At 46.1% G+C, this 19,633-nt stretch overlaps 9 non-coding genes across 9 annotated transcripts; all 9 read left to right on the top strand.

Annotated features, from left to right (window-relative positions):
- Positions 1-72: 72 nt before the first annotated feature.
- Positions 73-263, top strand: LOC130325399 (U2 spliceosomal RNA). The gene has a single exon (XR_008870228.1). It is a non-coding gene; the product is annotated as a U2 spliceosomal RNA (small nuclear RNA).
- Positions 264-2,347: 2,084 nt separating this feature from the next.
- LOC130325398 (U2 spliceosomal RNA) lies at positions 2,348-2,538 on the top strand. Its single transcript, XR_008870227.1, has one exon. It is a non-coding gene; the product is annotated as a U2 spliceosomal RNA (small nuclear RNA).
- A 2,099-nt stretch (positions 2,539-4,637) lies between these two features.
- Positions 4,638-4,828, top strand: LOC130325397 (U2 spliceosomal RNA). The gene has a single exon (XR_008870226.1). It is a non-coding gene; the product is annotated as a U2 spliceosomal RNA (small nuclear RNA).
- Positions 4,829-6,912: 2,084 nt separating this feature from the next.
- LOC130325395 (U2 spliceosomal RNA) lies at positions 6,913-7,103 on the top strand. The gene has a single exon (XR_008870225.1). It is a non-coding gene; the product is annotated as a U2 spliceosomal RNA (small nuclear RNA).
- Positions 7,104-9,188: 2,085 nt separating this feature from the next.
- Positions 9,189-9,379, top strand: LOC130325409 (U2 spliceosomal RNA). Its single transcript, XR_008870236.1, has one exon. It is a non-coding gene; the product is annotated as a U2 spliceosomal RNA (small nuclear RNA).
- Positions 9,380-11,470: 2,091 nt separating this feature from the next.
- Positions 11,471-11,661, top strand: LOC130325408 (U2 spliceosomal RNA). Its single transcript, XR_008870235.1, has one exon. It is a non-coding gene; the product is annotated as a U2 spliceosomal RNA (small nuclear RNA).
- A 2,094-nt stretch (positions 11,662-13,755) lies between these two features.
- On the top strand, positions 13,756-13,946 carry LOC130325406 (U2 spliceosomal RNA). The gene has a single exon (XR_008870234.1). It is a non-coding gene; the product is annotated as a U2 spliceosomal RNA (small nuclear RNA).
- A 2,098-nt stretch (positions 13,947-16,044) lies between these two features.
- Positions 16,045-16,235, top strand: LOC130325405 (U2 spliceosomal RNA). Its single transcript, XR_008870233.1, has one exon. It is a non-coding gene; the product is annotated as a U2 spliceosomal RNA (small nuclear RNA).
- Positions 16,236-18,326: 2,091 nt separating this feature from the next.
- Positions 18,327-18,517, top strand: LOC130325394 (U2 spliceosomal RNA). The gene has a single exon (XR_008870224.1). It is a non-coding gene; the product is annotated as a U2 spliceosomal RNA (small nuclear RNA).
- Positions 18,518-19,633: the final 1,116 nt, after the last annotated feature.

The following is a 19,633-nucleotide window of genomic DNA, read 5'->3' as shown; positions in this document are numbered from 1 at the left end:
GCAGCCTCCCTGACAGCAAGCAGTGATAGTGCCCATGAAGGGGACCTTGTTGGGCCCGCCCCTTTCACGGTTATCGCTTCTCGGCCTTTTGGCTAAGATCAAGTGTAGTATCTGTTCTTATCAGTTTAATATCTGATACGTCCCCTATCTGGGGACCATATATTAAATGGATTTTTGAGAACGGGGGCCGATTTCGAAGCTTGCTTCCGTCGCCCTATGCATTGACCCGATATGGCAGTATCTTCGGGTACAGTGCACCACCCCCTTACAGGGTTAAAAAGAAAGATTCCTACTTTCATTGCTACCTGCTTGCTGGCTAGCCAGCTAGCCAGCCCTGTGGGCCTTGCTGCTGCTGCTGCTGCTGCTGCTGCAGCCAAAAAACAAAAGGTGGTGCTGCTGCTGCTTCTGCTGCTTCTGCTTGTGTCTGGCCGCTGTTGGAGCGTCCAGGCACAGGACTTCTGCTGCTGCTGACTAAATGGCCTCCTTAATTGGATCATTTGAGTAGCCAGCACACCTGTGCAGGTAGGGCATGACATGATAGGCAGCTGCCTTGATAGCGGGTGGGTGCTGAATGTTCCTAATTGACAAAATAAGATTAATGCTTATGAAGAAATATAAAATCTCATCCCTTCCCCAATATCGCGCCACACCCCTACCCCTTAATTCCCTGGTTGAACTTGATGGACATATGTCTTTTTTCGACCGTACTAACTATGTAACTATGTAACATAACATGGGGGGGTCTCCTGGCTGTTCACACAGGTGTGTCATTGCTGTACATTGACCATGCATTGCTTCTGTGGTATTGCAAAGGCAAAGACAAATGCTTCCAGCCATCCATTGCACTAATGGATTGGTCATCAGCTGGCTGTCTATGTCCCGCATCAATATAGACCAAAGTACAGAGGGTTAGGCTATGCTATAGTGCACCTACCTGATGCATCAGAAGGTGCGAGGCCCTTGCTAAATTCTGTGCACAGACTTTGAGATCTATGCTTTAGACTGTATCTAAACCTGCTCCAACATGGACTGACATTCTGGCCTACTTTCAGCCGATGCGACTTGTCTGTCGCTGAACAGTCGCTTTTTATGTATTCAGCACCTATGTATAATGTTGTAAAAATGCTCTAGAAGCTAAAGTCGCAGAAATGTCACACATATTTGGCCTGCAACTTTCTGTGCGACAAATTCAGACAGGAAAAATCAGTATAAATCCTTAGAAAATTATCCCCCAGTGTCTCCATCTGCTGGCGGTATTGAATAAGCATTGCTGCACTGATGGGGTATGCATTAGACGAAAAAAAAGAAGAAAAAGAAGAATAATACGCCCAGAAAAGAGGCGAAAAGGAGAAAAACGTAAAAAAACGTGAAAAAAAAGTAAGAGGAAGAGAAGGGAAAAAAAGGTGGAAATGGGTTTAAAAGTGATTTCGGCGGAGAATATATATATATATATATATATATATATATATATATATATATATACGCGCACACACACACATATATATAAACGTATTCTCCGTTGAGATATTGCAGCCGCTGCTGTGTCCAGGCCCAGGAGCCTTAGCACTGTGCTGTGATGTCACTCAATACCACTGACATCACTAGGTGTAAACAACATCTCTCCTTTGCTGTGTATGTGACTATGGAGCTGTTTGGTGATGTCGTCTATTATGGCCTTCATAGAAGCAACAGGAGATTGTTGCATCCATCTAGAACCCTCAGAACTACAGTGCTATGATGTCACTCACTTCCACAGGCCTTGCAGAGTGTAAACAGCAACAACCCAGCTTTGTTGTGTATGTTAGGGATTGTGATGTCACCTAGAACCTTCACAGCAGCGACAGCTTTATGAGGAGCATCAGCACTGCTCTGCCTGAGCAGAACCATCACCGCCATAGGTTGTCAAATAACCCGGATTTAACCCACACAGGTAAGTCCAATGGGGTGCAGGCATGTCCTCTATGCTTACAGCTTCCCGTGGGTGTTGGTTTGATACCGTTTGGGGACAGCCAAGGAGGCATCTGCAGGCAACAAAGGTAGGTGTGTGCTTGTGTGTGTTTCCTATGCAGATCCTAAGCCCAGTGTCACATGCAAGTAGGAGGAGTAAGAAGGGTTCCTGGCAAATCCGGGTTATGGATTGCATTTAAAAAGGCCCCGTGGGAGTGCAATGGGCCCCTGTCTTGCTGCTTAGCAATAATGGTATGGGTTTAGGTTCTGCTGTGTGTACTGGTGGTTGACTGCCCCCCAGCCCAGAGTGTGCATGGAAAATTGTCTGGCAGCCTCCCTGACAGCAAGCAGTGATAGTGCCCATGAAGGGGACCTTGTTGGGCCCGCCCCTTTCACGGTTATCGCTTCTCGGCCTTTTGGCTAAGATCAAGTGTAGTATCTGTTCTTATCAGTTTAATATCTGATACGTCCCCTATCTGGGGACCATATATTAAATGGATTTTTGAGAACGGGGGCCGATTTCGAAGCTTGCTTCCGTCGCCCTATGCATTGACCCGATATGGCAGTATCTTCGGGTACAGTGCACCACCCCCTTACAGGGTTAAAAAGAAAGATTCCTACTTTCATTGCTACCTGCTTGCTGGCTAGCCAGCTAGCCAGCCCTGTGGGCCTTGCTGCTGCTGCTGCTGCTGCTGCTGCTGCTGCTGCAGCCAAAAAACAAAAGGTGGTGCTGCTGCTGCTTCTGCTGCTTCTGCTTGTGTCTGGCCGCTGTTGGAGCGTCCAGGCACAGGACTTCTGCTGCTGCTGACTAAATGGCCTCCTTAATTGGATCATTTGAGTAGCCAGCACACCTGTGCAGGTAGGGCATGACATGATAGGCAGCTGCCTTGATAGCGGGTGGGTGCTGAATGTTCCTAATTGACAAAATAAGATTAATGCTTATGAAGAAATATAAAATCTCATCCCTTCCCCAATATCGCGCCACACCCCTACCCCTTAATTCCCTGGTTGAACTTGATGGACATATGTCTTTTTTCGACCGTACTAACTATGTAACTATGTAACATAACATGGGGGGGTCTCCTGGCTGTTCACACAGGTGTGTCATTGCTGTACATTGACCATGCATTGCTTCTGTGGTATTGCAAAGGCAAAGACAAATGCTTCCAGCCATCCATTGCACTAATGGATTGGTCATCAGCTGGCTGTCTATGTCCCGCATCAATATAGACCAAAGTACAGAGGGTTAGGCTATGCTATAGTGCACCTACCTGATGCATCAGAAGGTGCGAGGCCCTTGCTAAATTCTGTGCACAGACTTTGAGATCTATGCTTTAGACTGTATCTAAACCTGCTCCAACATGGACTGACATTCTGGCCTACTTTCAGCCGATGCGACTTGTCTGTCGCTGAACAGTCGCTTTTTATGTATTCAGCACCTATGTATAATGTTGTAAAAATGCTCTAGAAGCTAAAGTCGCAGAAATGTCACACATATTTGGCCTGCAACTTTCTGTGCGACAAATTCAGACAGGAAAAATCAGTATAAATCCTTAGAAAATTATCCCCCAGTGTCTCCATCTGCTGGCGGTATTGAATAAGCATTGCTGCACTGATGGGGTATGCATTAGACGAAAAAAAAGAAGAAAAAGAAGAATAATACGCCCAGAAAAGAGGCGAAAAGGAGAAAAACGTAAAAAAACGTGAAAAAAAAGTAAGAGGAAGAGAAGGGAAAAAAAGGTGGAAATGGGTTTAAAAGTGATTTCGGCGGAGAAATATATATATATATATATATATATATATATATATATATATATACGCGCACACACACACATATATATAAACGTATTCTCCGTTGAGATATTGCAGCCGCTGCTGTGTCCAGGCCCAGGAGCCTTAGCACTGTGCTGTGATGTCACTCAATACCACTGACATCACTAGGTGTAAACAACATCTCTCCTTTGCTGTGTATGTGACTATGGAGCTGTTTGGTGATGTCGTCTATTATGGCCTTCATAGAAGCAACAGGAGATTGTTGCATCCATCTAGAACCCTCAGAACTACAGTGCTATGATGTCACTCACTTCCACAGGCCTTGCAGAGTGTAAACAACAACAACCCAGCTTTGTTGTGTATGTAACCATAGGGATTGTGATGTCACCTAGAACCTTCACAGCAGCGACAGCTTTATGAGGAGCATCAGCACTGCTCTGCCTGAGCAGAACCATCACCGCCATAGGTTGTCAAATAACCCGGATTTAACCCACACAGGTAAGTCCAATGGGGTGCAGGCATGTCCTCTATGCTTACAGCTTCCCGTGGGTGTTGGTTTGATACCGTTTGGGGACAGCCAAGGAGGCATCTGCAGGCAACAAAGGTAGGTGTGTGCTTGTGTGTGTGTTTCCTATGCAGATCCTAAGCCCAGTGTCACATGCAAGTAGGAGGAGTAAGAAGGGTTCCTGGCAAATCCGGGTTATGGATTGCATTTAAAAAGGCCCCGTGGGAGTGCAATGGGCCCCTGTCTTGCTGCTTAGCAATAATGGTATGGGTTTAGGTTCTGCTGTGTGTACTGGTGGTTGACTGCCCCCCAGCCCAGAGTGTGCATGGAAAATTGTCTGGCAGCCTCCCTGACAGCAAGCAGTGATAGTGCCCATGAAGGGGACCTTGTTGGGCCCGCCCCTTTCACGGTTATCGCTTCTCGGCCTTTTGGCTAAGATCAAGTGTAGTATCTGTTCTTATCAGTTTAATATCTGATACGTCCCCTATCTGGGGACCATATATTAAATGGATTTTTGAGAACGGGGGCCGATTTCGAAGCTTGCTTCCGTCGCCCTATGCATTGACCCGATATGGCAGTATCTTCGGGTACAGTGCACCACCCCCTTACAGGGTTAAAAAGAAAGATTCCTACTTTCATTGCTACCTGCTTGCTGGCTAGCCAGCTAGCCAGCCCTGTGGGCCTTGCTGCTGCTGCTGCTGCTGCAGCCAAAAAACAAAAGGTGGTGCTGCTGCTGCTTCTGCTGCTTCTGCTTGTGTCTGGCCGCTGTTGGAGCGTCCAGGCACAGGACTTCTGCTGCTGCTGACTAAATGGCCTCCTTAATTGGATCATTTGAGTAGCCAGCACACCTGTGCAGGTAGGGCATGACATGATAGGCAGCTGCCTTGATAGCGGGTGGGTGCTGAATGTTCCTAATTGACAAAATAAGATTAATGCTTATGAAGAAATATAAAATCTCATCCCTTCCCCAATATCGCGCCACACCCCTACCCCTTAATTCCCTGGTTGAACTTGATGGACATATGTCTTTTTTCGACCGTACTAACTATGTAACTATGTAACATAACATGGGGGGGTCTCCTGGCTGTTCACACAGGTGTGTCATTGCTGTACATTGACCATGCATTGCTTCTGTGGTATTGCAAAGGCAAAGACAAATGCTTCCAGCCATCCATTGCACTAATGGATTGGTCATCAGCTGGCTGTCTATGTCCCGCATCAATATAGACCAAAGTACAGAGGGTTAGGCTATGCTATAGTGCACCTACCTGATGCATCAGAAGGTGCGAGGCCCTTGCTAAATTCTGTGCACAGACTTTGAGATCTATGCTTTAGACTGTATCTAAACCTGCTCCAACATGGACTGACATTCTGGCCTACTTTCAGCCGATGCGACTTGTCTGTCGCTGAACAGTCGCTTTTTATGTATTCAGCACCTATGTATAATGTTGTAAAAATGCTCTAGAAGCTAAAGTCGCAGAAATGTCACACATATTTGGCCTGCAACTTTCTGTGCGACAAATTCAGACAGGAAAAATCAGTATAAATCCTTAGAAAATTATCCCCCAGTGTCTCCATCTGCTGGCGGTATTGAATAAGCATTGCTGCACTGATGGGGTATGCATTAGACGAAAAAAAAGAAGAAAAAGAAGAATAATACGCCCAGAAAAGAGGCGAAAAGGAGAAAAACGTAAAAAAACGTGAAAAAAAAGTAAGAGGAAGAGAAGGGAAAAAAAGGTGGAAATGGGTTTAAAAGTGATTTCGGCGGAGAAATATATATATATATATATATATATATATATATATATATATATACGCGCACACACACACATATATATAAACATATTCTCCGTTGAGATATTGCAGCCGCTGCTGTGTCCAGGCCCAGGAGCCTTAGCACTGTGCTGTGATGTCACTCAATACCACTGACATCACTAGGTGTAAACAACATCTCTCCTTTGCTGTGTATGTGACTATGGAGCTGTTTGGTGATGTCGTCTATTATGGCCTTCATAGAAGCAACAGGAGATTGTTGCATCCATCTAGAACCCTCAGAACTACAGTGCTATGATGTCACTCACTTCCACAGGCCTTGCAGAGTGTAAACAACAACAACCCAGCTTTGTTGTGTATGTAACCATAGGGATTGTGATGTCACCTAGAACCTTCACAGCAGCGACAGCTTTATGAGGAGCATCAGCACTGCTCTGCCTGAGCAGAACCATCACCGCCATAGGTTGTCAAATAACCCGGATTTAACCCACACAGGTAAGTCCAATGGGGTGCAGGCATGTCCTCTATGCTTACAGCTTCCCGTGGGTGTTGGTTTGATACCGTTTGGGGACAGCCAAGGAGGCATCTGCAGGCAACAAAGGTAGGTGTGTGCTTGTGTGTGTGTTTCCTATGCAGATCCTAAGCCCAGTGTCACATGCAAGTAGGAGGAGTAAGAAGGGTTCCTGGCAAATCCGGGTTATGGATTGCATTTAAAAAGGCCCCGTGGGAGTGCAATGGGCCCCTGTCTTGCTGCTTAGCAATAATGGTATGGGTTTAGGTTCTGCTGTGTGTACTGGTGGTTGACTGCCCCCCAGCCCAGAGTGTGCATGGAAAATTGTCTGGCAGCCTCCCTGACAGCAAGCAGTGATAGTGCCCATGAAGGGGACCTTGTTGGGCCCGCCCCTTTCACGGTTATCGCTTCTCGGCCTTTTGGCTAAGATCAAGTGTAGTATCTGTTCTTATCAGTTTAATATCTGATACGTCCCCTATCTGGGGACCATATATTAAATGGATTTTTGAGAACGGGGGCCGATTTCGAAGCTTGCTTCCGTCGCCCTATGCATTGACCCGATATGGCAGTATCTTCGGGTACAGTGCACCACCCCCTTACAGGGTTAAAAAGAAAGATTCCTACTTTCATTGCTACCTGCTTGCTGGCTAGCCAGCTAGCCAGCCCTGTGGGCCTTGCTGCTGCTGCTGCTGCTGCTGCTGCAGCCAAAAAACAAAAGGTGGTGCTGCTGCTGCTTCTGCTGCTTCTGCTTGTGTCTGGCCGCTGTTGGAGCGTCCAGGCACAGGACTTCTGCTGCTGCTGACTAAATGGCCTCCTTAATTGGATCATTTGAGTAGCCAGCACACCTGTGCAGGTAGGGCATGACATGATAGGCAGCTGCCTTGATAGCGGGTGGGTGCTGAATGTTCCTAATTGACAAAATAAGATTAATGCTTATGAAGAAATATAAAATCTCATCCCTTCCCCAATATCGCGCCACACCCCTACCCCTTAATTCCCTGGTTGAACTTGATGGACATATGTCTTTTTTCGACCGTACTAACTATGTAACTATGTAACATAACATGGGGGGGTCTCCTGGCTGTTCACACAGGTGTGTCATTGCTGTACATTGACCATGCATTGCTGGTATTGCAAAGGCAAAGACAAATGCTTCCAGCCATCCATTGCACTAATGGATTGGTCATCAGCTGGCTGTCTATGTCCCGCATCAATATAGACCAAAGTACAGAGGGTTAGGCTATGCTATAGTGCACCTACCTGATGCATCAGAAGGTGCGAGGCCCTTGCTAAATTCTGTGCACAGACTTTGAGATCTATGCTTTAGACTGTATCTAAACCTGCTCCAACATGGACTGACATTCTGGCCTACTTTCAGCCGATGCGACTTGTCTGTCGCTGAACAGTCGCTTTTTATGTATTCAGCACCTATGTATAATGTTGTAAAAATGCTCTAGAAGCTAAAGTCGCAGAAATGTCACACATATTTGGCCTGCAACTTTCTGTGCGACAAATTCAGACAGGAAAAATCAGTATAAATCCTTAGAAAATTATCCCCCAGTGTCTCCATCTGCTGGCGGTATTGAATAAGCATTGCTGCACTGATGGGGTATGCATTAGACGAAAAAAAAGAAGAAAAAGAAGAATAATACGCCCAGAAAAGAGGCGAAAAGGAGAAAAACGTAAAAAAACGTGAAAAAAAAGTAAGAGGAAGAGAAGGGAAAAAAAGGTGGAAATGGGTTTAAAAGTGATTTCGGCGGAGAAATATATATATATATATATATATATATATATATATATATATATACGCGCACACACACACATATATATAAACGTATTCTCCGTTGAGATATTGCAGCCGCTGCTGTGTCCAGGCCCAGGAGCCTTAGCACTGTGCTGTGATGTCACTCAATACCACTGACATCACTAGGTGTAAACAACATCTCTCCTTTGCTGTGTATGTGACTATGGAGCTGTTTGGTGATGTCGTCTATTATGGCCTTCATAGAAGCAACAGGAGATTGTTGCATCCATCTAGAACCCTCAGAACTACAGTGCTATGATGTCACTCACTTCCACAGGCCTTGCAGAGTGTAAACAACAACAACCCAGCTTTGTTGTGTATGTAACCATAGGGATTGTGATGTCACCTAGAACCTTCACAGCAGCGACAGCTTTATGAGGAGCATCAGCACTGCTCTGCCTGAGCAGAACCATCACCGCCATAGGTTGTCAAATAACCCGGATTTAACCCACACAGGTAAGTCCAATGGGGTGCAGGCATGTCCTCTATGCTTACAGCTTCCCGTGGGTGTTGGTTTGATACCGTTTGGGGACAGCCAAGGAGGCATCTGCAGGCAACAAAGGTAGGTGTGTGCTTGTGTGTGTGTTTCCTATGCAGATCCTAAGCCCAGTGTCACATGCAAGTAGGAGGAGTAAGAAGGGTTCCTGGCAAATCCGGGTTATGGATTGCATTTAAAAAGGCCCCGTGGGAGTGCAATGGGCCCCTGTCTTGCTGCTTAGCAATAATGGTATGGGTTTAGGTTCTGCTGTGTGTACTGGTGGTTGACTGCCCCCCAGCCCAGAGTGTGCATGGAAAATTGTCTGGCAGCCTCCCTGACAGCAAGCAGTGATAGTGCCCATGAAGGGGACCTTGTTGGGCCCGCCCCTTTCACGGTTATCGCTTCTCGGCCTTTTGGCTAAGATCAAGTGTAGTATCTGTTCTTATCAGTTTAATATCTGATACGTCCCCTATCTGGGGACCATATATTAAATGGATTTTTGAGAACGGGGGCCGATTTCGAAGCTTGCTTCCGTCGCCCTATGCATTGACCCGATATGGCAGTATCTTCGGGTACAGTGCACCACCCCCTTACAGGGTTAAAAAGAAAGATTCCTACTTTCATTGCTACCTGCTTGCTGGCTAGCCAGCTAGCCAGCCCTGTGGGCCTTGCTGCTGCTGCTGCTGCTGCTGCAGCCAAAAAACAAAAGGTGGTGCTGCTGCTGCTTCTGCTGCTTCTGCTTGTGTCTGGCCGCTGTTGGAGCGTCCAGGCACAGGACTTCTGCTGCTGCTGACTAAATGGCCTCCTTAATTGGATCATTTGAGTAGCCAGCACACCTATGCAGGTAGGGCATGACATGATAGGCAGCTGCCTTGATAGCGGGTGGGTGCTGAATGTTCCTAATTGACAAAATAAGATTAATGCTTATGAAGAAATATAAAATCTCATCCCTTCCCCAATATCGCGCCACACCCCTACCCCTTAATTCCCTGGTTGAACTTGATGGACATATGTCTTTTTTCGACCGTACTAACTATGTAACTATGTAACATAACATGGGGGGGTCTCCTGGCTGTTCACACAGGTGTGTCATTGCTGTACATTGACCATGCATTGCTTCTGTGGTATTGCAAAGGCAAAGACAAATGCTTCCAGCCATCCATTGCACTAATGGATTGGTCATCAGCTGGCTGTCTATGTCCCGCATCAATATAGACCAAAGTACAGAGGGTTAGGCTATGCTATAGTGCACCTACCTGATGCATCAGAAGGTGCGAGGCCCTTGCTAAATTCTGTGCACAGACTTTGAGATCTATGCTTTAGACTGTATCTAAACCTGCTCCAACATGGACTGACATTCTGGCCTACTTTCAGCCGATGCGACTTGTCTGTCGCTGAACAGTCGCTTTTTATGTATTCAGCACCTATGTATAATGTTGTAAAAATGCTCTAGAAGCTAAAGTCGCAGAAATGTCACACATATTTGGCCTGCAACTTTCTGTGCGACAAATTCAGACAGGAAAAATCAGTATAAATCCTTAGAAAATTATCCCCCAGTGTCTCCATCTGCTGGCGGTATTGAATAAGCATTGCTGCACTGATGGGGTATGCATTAGACGAAAAAAAAGAAGAAAAAGAAGAATAATACGCCCAGAAAAGAGGCGAAAAGGAGAAAAACGTAAAAAAACGTGAAAAAAAAGTAAGAGGAAGAGAAGGGAAAAAAAGGTGGAAATGGGTTTAAAAGTGATTTCGGCGGAGAAATATATATATATATATATATATATATATATATATATATATATATATACGCGCACACACACACATATATATAAACGTATTCTCCGTTGAGATATTGCAGCCGCTGCTGTGTCCAGGCCCAGGAGCCTTAGCACTGTGCTGTGATGTCACTCAATACCACTGACATCACTAGGTGTAAACAACATCTCTCCTTTGCTGTGTATGTGACTATGGAGCTGTTTGGTGATGTCGTCTATTATGGCCTTCATAGAAGCAACAGGAGATTGTTGCATCCATCTAGAACCCTCAGAACTACAGTGCTATGATGTCACTCACTTCCACAGGCCTTGCAGAGTGTAAACAACAACAACCCAGCTTTGTTGTGTATGTAACCATAGGGATTGTGATGTCACCTAGAACCTTCACAGCAGCGACAGCTTTATGAGGAGCATCAGCACTGCTCTGCCTGAGCAGAACCATCACCGCCATAGGTTGTCAAATAACCCGGATTTAACCCACACAGGTAAGTCCAATGGGGTGCAGGCATGTCCTCTATGCTTACAGCTTCCCGTGGGTGTTGGTTTGATACCGTTTGGGGACAGCCAAGGAGGCATCTGCAGGCAACAAAGGTAGGTGTGTGCTTGTGTGTGTGTTTCCTATGCAGATCCTAAGCCCAGTGTCACATGCAAGTAGGAGGAGTAAGAAGGGTTCCTGGCAAATCCGGGTTATGGATTGCATTTAAAAAGGCCCCGTGGGAGTGCAATGGGCCCCTGTCTTGCTGCTTAGCAATAATGGTATGGGTTTAGGTTCTGCTGTGTGTACTGGTGGTTGACTGCCCCCCAGCCCAGAGTGTGCATGGAAAATTGTCTGGCAGCCTCCCTGACAGCAAGCAGTGATAGTGCCCATGAAGGGGACCTTGTTGGGCCCGCCCCTTTCACGGTTATCGCTTCTCGGCCTTTTGGCTAAGATCAAGTGTAGTATCTGTTCTTATCAGTTTAATATCTGATACGTCCCCTATCTGGGGACCATATATTAAATGGATTTTTGAGAACGGGGGCCGATTTCGAAGCTTGCTTCCGTCGCCCTATGCATTGACCCGATATGGCAGTATCTTCGGGTACAGTGCACCACCCCCTTACAGGGTTAAAAAGAAAGATTCCTACTTTCATTGCTACCTGCTTGCTGGCTAGCCAGCTAGCCAGCCCTGTGGGCCTTGCTGCTGCTGCTGCTGCTGCTGCTGCAGCCAAAAAACAAAAGGTGGTGCTGCTGCTGCTTCTGCTGCTTCTGCTTGTGTCTGGCCGCTGTTGGAGCGTCCAGGCACAGGACTTCTGCTGCTGCTGACTAAATGGCCTCCTTAATTGGATCATTTGAGTAGCCAGCACACCTGTGCAGGTAGGGCATGACATGATAGGCAGCTGCCTTGATAGCGGGTGGGTGCTGAATGTTCCTAATTGACAAAATAAGATTAATGCTTATGAAGAAATATAAAATCTCATCCCTTCCCCAATATCGCGCCACACCCCTACCCCTTAATTCCCTGGTTGAACTTGATGGACATATGTCTTTTTTCGACCGTACTAACTATGTAACTATGTAACATAACATGGGGGGGTCTCCTGGCTGTTCACACAGGTGTGTCATTGCTGTACATTGACCATGCATTGCTTCTGTGGTATTGCAAAGGCAAAGACAAATGCTTCCAGCCATCCATTGCACTAATGGATTGGTCATCAGCTGGCTGTCTATGTCCCGCATCAATATAGACCAAAGTACAGAGGGTTAGGCTATGCTATAGTGCACCTACCTGATGCATCAGAAGGTGCGAGGCCCTTGCTAAATTCTGTGCACAGACTTTGAGATCTATGCTTTAGACTGTATCTAAACCTGCTCCAACATGGACTGACATTCTGGCCTACTTTCAGCCGATGCGACTTGTCTGTCGCTGAACAGTCGCTTTTTATGTATTCAGCACCTATGTATAATGTTGTAAAAATGCTCTAGAAGCTAAAGTCGCAGAAATGTCACACATATTTGGCCTGCAACTTTCTGTGCGACAAATTCAGACAGGAAAAATCAGTATAAATCCTTAGAAAATTATCCCCCAGTGTCTCCATCTGCTGGCGGTATTGAATAAGCATTGCTGCACTGATGGGGTATGCATTAGACGAAAAAAAAGAAGAAAAAGAAGAATAATACGCCCAGAAAAGAGGCGAAAAGGAGAAAAACGTAAAAAAACGTGAAAAAAAAGTAAGAGGAAGAGAAGGGAAAAAAAGGTGGAAATGGGTTTAAAAGTGATTTCGGCGGAGAAATATATATATATATATATATATATATATATATATATATATATATATACGCGCACACACACACATATATATAAACGTATTCTCCGTTGAGATATTGCAGCCGCTGCTGTGTCCAGGCCCAGGAGCCTTAGCACTGTGCTGTGATGTCACTCAATACCACTGACATCACTAGGTGTAAACAACATCTCTCCTTTGCTGTGTATGTGACTATGGAGCTGTTTGGTGATGTCGTCTATTATGGCCTTCATAGAAGCAACAGGAGATTGTTGCATCCATCTAGAACCCTCAGAACTACAGTGCTATGATGTCACTCACTTCCACAGGCCTTGCAGAGTGTAAACAACAACAACCCAGCTTTGTTGTGTATGTAACCATAGGGATTGTGATGTCACCTAGAACCTTCACAGCAGCGACAGCTTTATGAGGAGCATCAGCACTGCTCTGCCTGAGCAGAACCATCACCGCCATAGGTTGTCAAATAACCCGGATTTAACCCACACAGGTAAGTCCAATGGGGTGCAGGCATGTCCTCTATGCTTACAGCTTCCCGTGGGTGTTGGTTTGATACCGTTTGGGGACAGCCAAGGAGGCATCTGCAGGCAACAAAGGTAGGTGTGTGCTTGTGTGTGTGTTTCCTATGCAGATCCTAAGCCCAGTGTCACATGCAAGTAGGAGGAGTAAGAAGGGTTCCTGGCAAATCCGGGTTATGGATTGCATTTAAAAAGGCCCCGTGGGAGTGCAATGGGCCCCTGTCTTGCTGCTTAGCAATAATGGTATGGGTTTAGGTTCTGCTGTGTGTACTGGTGGTTGACTGCCCCCCAGCCCAGAGTGTGCATGGAAAATTGTCTGGCAGCCTCCCTGACAGCAAGCAGTGATAGTGCCCATGAAGGGGACCTTGTTGGGCCCGCCCCTTTCACGGTTATCGCTTCTCGGCCTTTTGGCTAAGATCAAGTGTAGTATCTGTTCTTATCAGTTTAATATCTGATACGTCCCCTATCTGGGGACCATATATTAAATGGATTTTTGAGAACGGGGGCCGATTTCGAAGCTTGCTTCCGTCGCCCTATGCATTGACCCGATATGGCAGTATCTTCGGGTACAGTGCACCACCCCCTTACAGGGTTAAAAAGAAAGATTCCTACTTTCATTGCTACCTGCTTGCTGGCTAGCCAGCTAGCCAGCCCTGTGGGCCTTGCTGCTGCTGCTGCTGCTGCTGCTGCTGCTGCAGCCAAAAAACAAAAGGTGGTGCTGCTGCTGCTTCTGCTGCTTCTGCTTGTGTCTGGCCGCTGTTGGAGCGTCCAGGCACAGGACTTCTGCTGCTGCTGACTAAATGGCCTCCTTAATTGGATCATTTGAGTAGCCAGCACACCTGTGCAGGTAGGGCATGACATGATAGGCAGCTGCCTTGATAGCGGGTGGGTGCTGAATGTTCCTAATTGACAAAATAAGATTAATGCTTATGAAGAAATATAAAATCTCATCCCTTCCCCAATATCGCGCCACACCCCTACCCCTTAATTCCCTGGTTGAACTTGATGGACATATGTCTTTTTTCGACCGTACTAACTATGTAACTATGTAACATAACATGGGGGGGTCTCCTGGCTGTTCACACAGGTGTGTCATTGCTGTACATTGACCATGCATTGCTTCTGTGGTATTGCAAAGGCAAAGACAAATGCTTCCAGCCATCCATTGCACTAATGGATTGGTCATCAGCTGGCTGTCTATGTCCCGCATCAATATAGACCAAAGTACAGAGGGTTAGGCTATGCTATAGTGCACCTACCTGATGCATCAGAAGGTGCGAGGCCCTTGCTAAATTCTGTGCACAGACTTTGAGATCTATGCTTTAGACTGTATCTAAACCTGCTCCAACATGGACTGACATTCTGGCCTACTTTCAGCCGATGCGACTTGTCTGTCGCTGAACAGTCGCTTTTTATGTATTCAGCACCTATGTATAATGTTGTAAAAATGCTCTAGAAGCTAAAGTCGCAGAAATGTCACACATATTTGGCCTGCAACTTTCTGTGCGACAAATTCAGACAGGAAAAATCAGTATAAATCCTTAGAAAATTATCCCCCAGTGTCTCCATCTGCTGGCGGTATTGAATAAGCATTGCTGCACTGATGGGGTATGCATTAGACGAAAAAAAAGAAGAAAAAGAAGAATAATACGCCCAGAAAAGAGGCGAAAAGGAGAAAAACGTAAAAAAACGTGAAAAAAAAGTAAGAGGAAGAGAAGGGAAAAAAAGGTGGAAATGGGTTTAAAAGTGATTTCGGCGGAGAAATATATATATATATATATATATATATATATATATATATATATATACGCGCACACACACACATATATATAAACGTATTCTCCGTTGAGATATTGCAGCCGCTGCTGTGTCCAGGCCCAGGAGCCTTAGCACTGTGCTGTGATGTCACTCAATACCACTGACATCACTAGGTGTAAACAACATCTCTCCTTTGCTGTGTATGTGACTATGGAGCTGTTTGGTGATGTCGTCTATTATGGCCTTCATAGAAGCAACAGGAGATTGTTGCATCCATCTAGAACCCTCAGAACTACAGTGCTATGATGTCACTCACTTCCACAGGCCTTGCAGAGTGTAAACAACAACAACCCAGCTTTGTTGTGTATGTAACCATAGGGATTGTGATGTCACCTAGAACCTTCACAGCAGCGACAGCTTTATGAGGAGCATCAGCACTGCTCTGCCTGAGCAGAACCATCACCGCCATAGGTTGTCAAATAACCCGGATTTAACCCACACAGGTAAGTCCAATGGGGTGCAGGCATGTCCTCTATGCTTACAGCTTCCCGTGGGTGTTGGTTTGATACCGTTTGGGGACAGCCAAGGAGGCATCTGCAGGCAACAAAGGTAGGTGTGTGCTTGTGTGTGTGTTTCCTATGCAGATCCTAAGCCCAGTGTCACATGCAAGTAGGAGGAGTAAGAAGGGTTCCTGGCAAATCCGGGTTATGGATTGCATTTAAAAAGGCCCCGTGGGAGTGCAATGGGCCCCTGTCTTGCTGCTTAGCAATAATGGTATGGGTTTAGGTTCTGCTGTGTGTACTGGTGGTTGACTGCCCCCCAGCCCAGAGTGTGCATGGAAAATTGTCTGGCAGCCTCCCTGACAGCAAGCAGTGATAGTGCCCATGAAGGGGACCTTGTTGGGCCCGCCCCTTTCACGGTTATCGCTTCTCGGCCTTTTGGCTAAGATCAAGTGTAGTATCTGTTCTTATCAGTTTAATATCTGATACGTCCCCTATCTGGGGACCATATATTAAATGGATTTTTGAGAACGGGGGCCGATTTCGAAGCTTGCTTCCGTCGCCCTATGCATTGACCCGATATGGCAGTATCTTCGGGTACAGTGCACCACCCCCTTACAGGGTTAAAAAGAAAGATTCCTACTTTCATTGCTACCTGCTTGCTGGCTAGCCAGCTAGCCAGCCCTGTGGGCCTGCTGCTGCTGCTGCTGCTGCTGCTGCAGCCAAAAAACAAAAGGTGGTGCTGCTGCTGCTTCTGCTGCTTCTGCTTGTGTCTGGCCGCTGTTGGAGCGTCCAGGCACAGGACTTCTGCTGCTGCTGACTAAATGGCCTCCTTAATTGGATCATTTGAGTAGCCAGCACACCTGTGCAGGTAGGGCATGACATGATAGGCAGCTGCCTTGATAGCGGGTGGGTGCTGAATGTTCCTAATTGACAAAATAAGATTAATGCTTATGAAGAAATATAAAATCTCATCCCTTCCCCAATATCGCGCCACACCCCTACCCCTTAATTCCCTGGTTGAACTTGATGGACATATGTCTTTTTTCGACCGTACTAACTATGTAACTATGTAACATAACATGGGGGGGTCTCCTGGCTGTTCACACAGGTGTGTCATTGCTGTACATTGACCATGCATTGCTTCTGTGGTATTGCAAAGGCAAAGACAAATGCTTCCAGCCATCCATTGCACTAATGGATTGGTCATCAGCTGGCTGTCTATGTCCCGCATCAATATAGACCAAAGTACAGAGGGTTAGGCTATGCTATAGTGCACCTACCTGATGCATCAGAAGGTGCGAGGCCCTTGCTAAATTCTGTGCACAGACTTTGAGATCTATGCTTTAGACTGTATCTAAACCTGCTCCAACATGGACTGACATTCTGGCCTACTTTCAGCCGATGCGACTTGTCTGTCGCTGAACAGTCGCTTTTTATGTATTCAGCACCTATGTATAATGTTGTAAAAATGCTCTAGAAGCTAAAGTCGCAGAAATGTCACACATATTTGGCCTGCAACTTTCTGTGCGACAAATTCAGACAGGAAAAATCAGTATAAATCCTTAGAAAATTATCCCCCAGTGTCTCCATCTGCTGGCGGTATTGAATAAGCATTGCTGCACTGATGGGGTATGCATTAGACGAAAAAAAAGAAGAAAAAGAAGAATAATACGCCCAGAAAAGAGGCGAAAAGGAGAAAAACGTAAAAAAACGTGAAAAAAAAGTAAGAGGAAGAGAAGGGAAAAAAAGGTGGAAATGGGTTTAAAAGTGATTTCGGCGGAGAAATATATATATATATATATATATATATATATATATATATATATATACGCGCACACACACACATATATATAAACGTATTCTCCGTTGAGATATTGCAGCCGCTGCTGTGTCCAGGCCCAGGAGCCTTAGCACTGTGCTGTGATGTCACTCAATACCACTGACATCACTAGGTGTAAACAACATCTCTCCTTTGCTGTGTATGTGACTATGGAGCTGTTTGGTGATGTCGTCTATTATGGCCTTCATAGAAGCAACAGGAGATTGTTGCATCCATCTAGAACCCTCAGAACTACAGTGCTATGATGTCACTCACTTCCACAGGCCTTGCAGAGTGTAAACAACAACAACCCAGCTTTGTTGTGTATGTAACCATAGGGATTGTGATGTCACCTAGAACCTTCACAGCAGCGACAGCTTTATGAGGAGCATCAGCACTGCTCTGCCTGAGCAGAACCATCACCGCCATAGGTTGTCAAATAACCCGGATTTAACCCACACAGGTAAGTCCAATGGGGTGCAGGCATGTCCTCTATGCTTACAGCTTCCCGTGGGTGTTGGTTTGATACCGTTTGGGGACAGCCAAGGAGGCATCTGCAGGCAACAAAGGTAGGTGTGTGCTTGTGTGTGTGTTTCCTATGCAGATCCTAAGCCCAGTGTCACATGCAAGTAGGAGGAGTAAGAAGGGTTCCTGGCAAATCCGGGTTATGGATTGCATTTAAAAAGGCCCCGTGGGAGTGCAATGGGCCCCTGTCTTGCTGCTTAGCAATAATGGTATGGGTTTAGGTTCTGCTGTGTGTACTGGTGGTTGACTGCCCCCCAGCCCAGAGTGTGCATGGAAAATTGTCTGGCAGCCTCCCTGACAGCAAGCAGTGATAGTGCCCATGAAGGGGACCTTGTTGGGCCCGCCCCTTTCACGGTTATCGCTTCTCGGCCTTTTGGCTAAGATCAAGTGTAGTATCTGTTCTTATCAGTTTAATATCTGATACGTCCCCTATCTGGGGACCATATATTAAATGGATTTTTGAGAACGGGGGCCGATTTCGAAGCTTGCTTCCGTCGCCCTATGCATTGACCCGATATGGCAGTATCTTCGGGTACAGTGCACCACCCCCTTACAGGGTTAAAAAGAAAGATTCCTACTTTCATTGCTACCTGCTTGCTGGCTAGCCAGCTAGCCAGCCCTGTGGGCCTTGCTGCTGCTGCTGCTGCTGCTGCTGCAGCCAAAAAACAAAAGGTGGTGCTGCTGCTGCTTCTGCTGCTTCTGCTTGTGTCTGGCCGCTGTTGGAGCGTCCAGGCACAGGACTTCTGCTGCTGCTGACTAAATGGCCTCCTTAATTGGATCATTTGAGTAGCCAGCACACCTGTGCAGGTAGGGCATGACATGATAGGCAGCTGCCTTGATAGCGGGTGGGTGCTGAATGTTCCTAATTGACAAAATAAGATTAATGCTTATGAAGAAATATAAAATCTCATCCCTTCCCCAATATCGCGCCACACCCCTACCCCTTAATTCCCTGGTTGAACTTGATGGACATATGTCTTTTTTCGACCGTACTAACTATGTAACTATGTAACATAACATGGGGGGGTCTCCTGGCTGTTCACACAGGTGTGTCATTGCTGTACATTGACCATGCATTGCTTCTGTGGTATTGCAAAGGCAAAGACAAATGCTTCCAGCCATCCATTGCACTAATGGATTGGTCATCAGCTGGCTGTCTATGTCCCGCATCAATATAGACCAAAGTACAGAGGGTTAGGCTATGCTATAGTGCACCTACCTGATGCATCAGAAGGTGCGAGGCCCTTGCTAAATTCTGTGCACAGACTTTGAGATCTATGCTTTAGACTGTATCTAAACCTGCTCCAACATGGACTGACATTCTGGCCTACTTTCAGCCGATGCGACTTGTCTGTCGCTGAACAGTCGCTTTTTATGTATTCAGCACCTATGTATAATGTTGTAAAAATGCTCTAGAAGCTAAAGTCGCAGAAATGTCACACATATTTGGCCTGCAACTTTCTGTGCGACAAATTCAGACAGGAAAAATCAGTATAAATCCTTAGAAAATTATCCCCCAGTGTCTCCATCTGCTGGCGGTATTGAATAAGCATTGCTGCACTGATGGGGTATGCATTAGACGAAAAAAAAGAAGAAAAAGAAGAATAATACGCCCAGAAAAGAGGCGAAAAGGAGAAAAACGTAAAAAAACGTGAAAAAAAAGT

This window comes from Hyla sarda, unplaced genomic scaffold, assembly GCF_029499605.1.
Source record: "Hyla sarda isolate aHylSar1 unplaced genomic scaffold, aHylSar1.hap1 scaffold_2715, whole genome shotgun sequence".
NCBI classification, from domain to species: domain Eukaryota; kingdom Metazoa; phylum Chordata; class Amphibia; order Anura; family Hylidae; genus Hyla; species Hyla sarda.
Note: the sequence above shows the minus strand (reverse complement) of the source record. Positions and strands in the feature narration are given on the sequence as shown.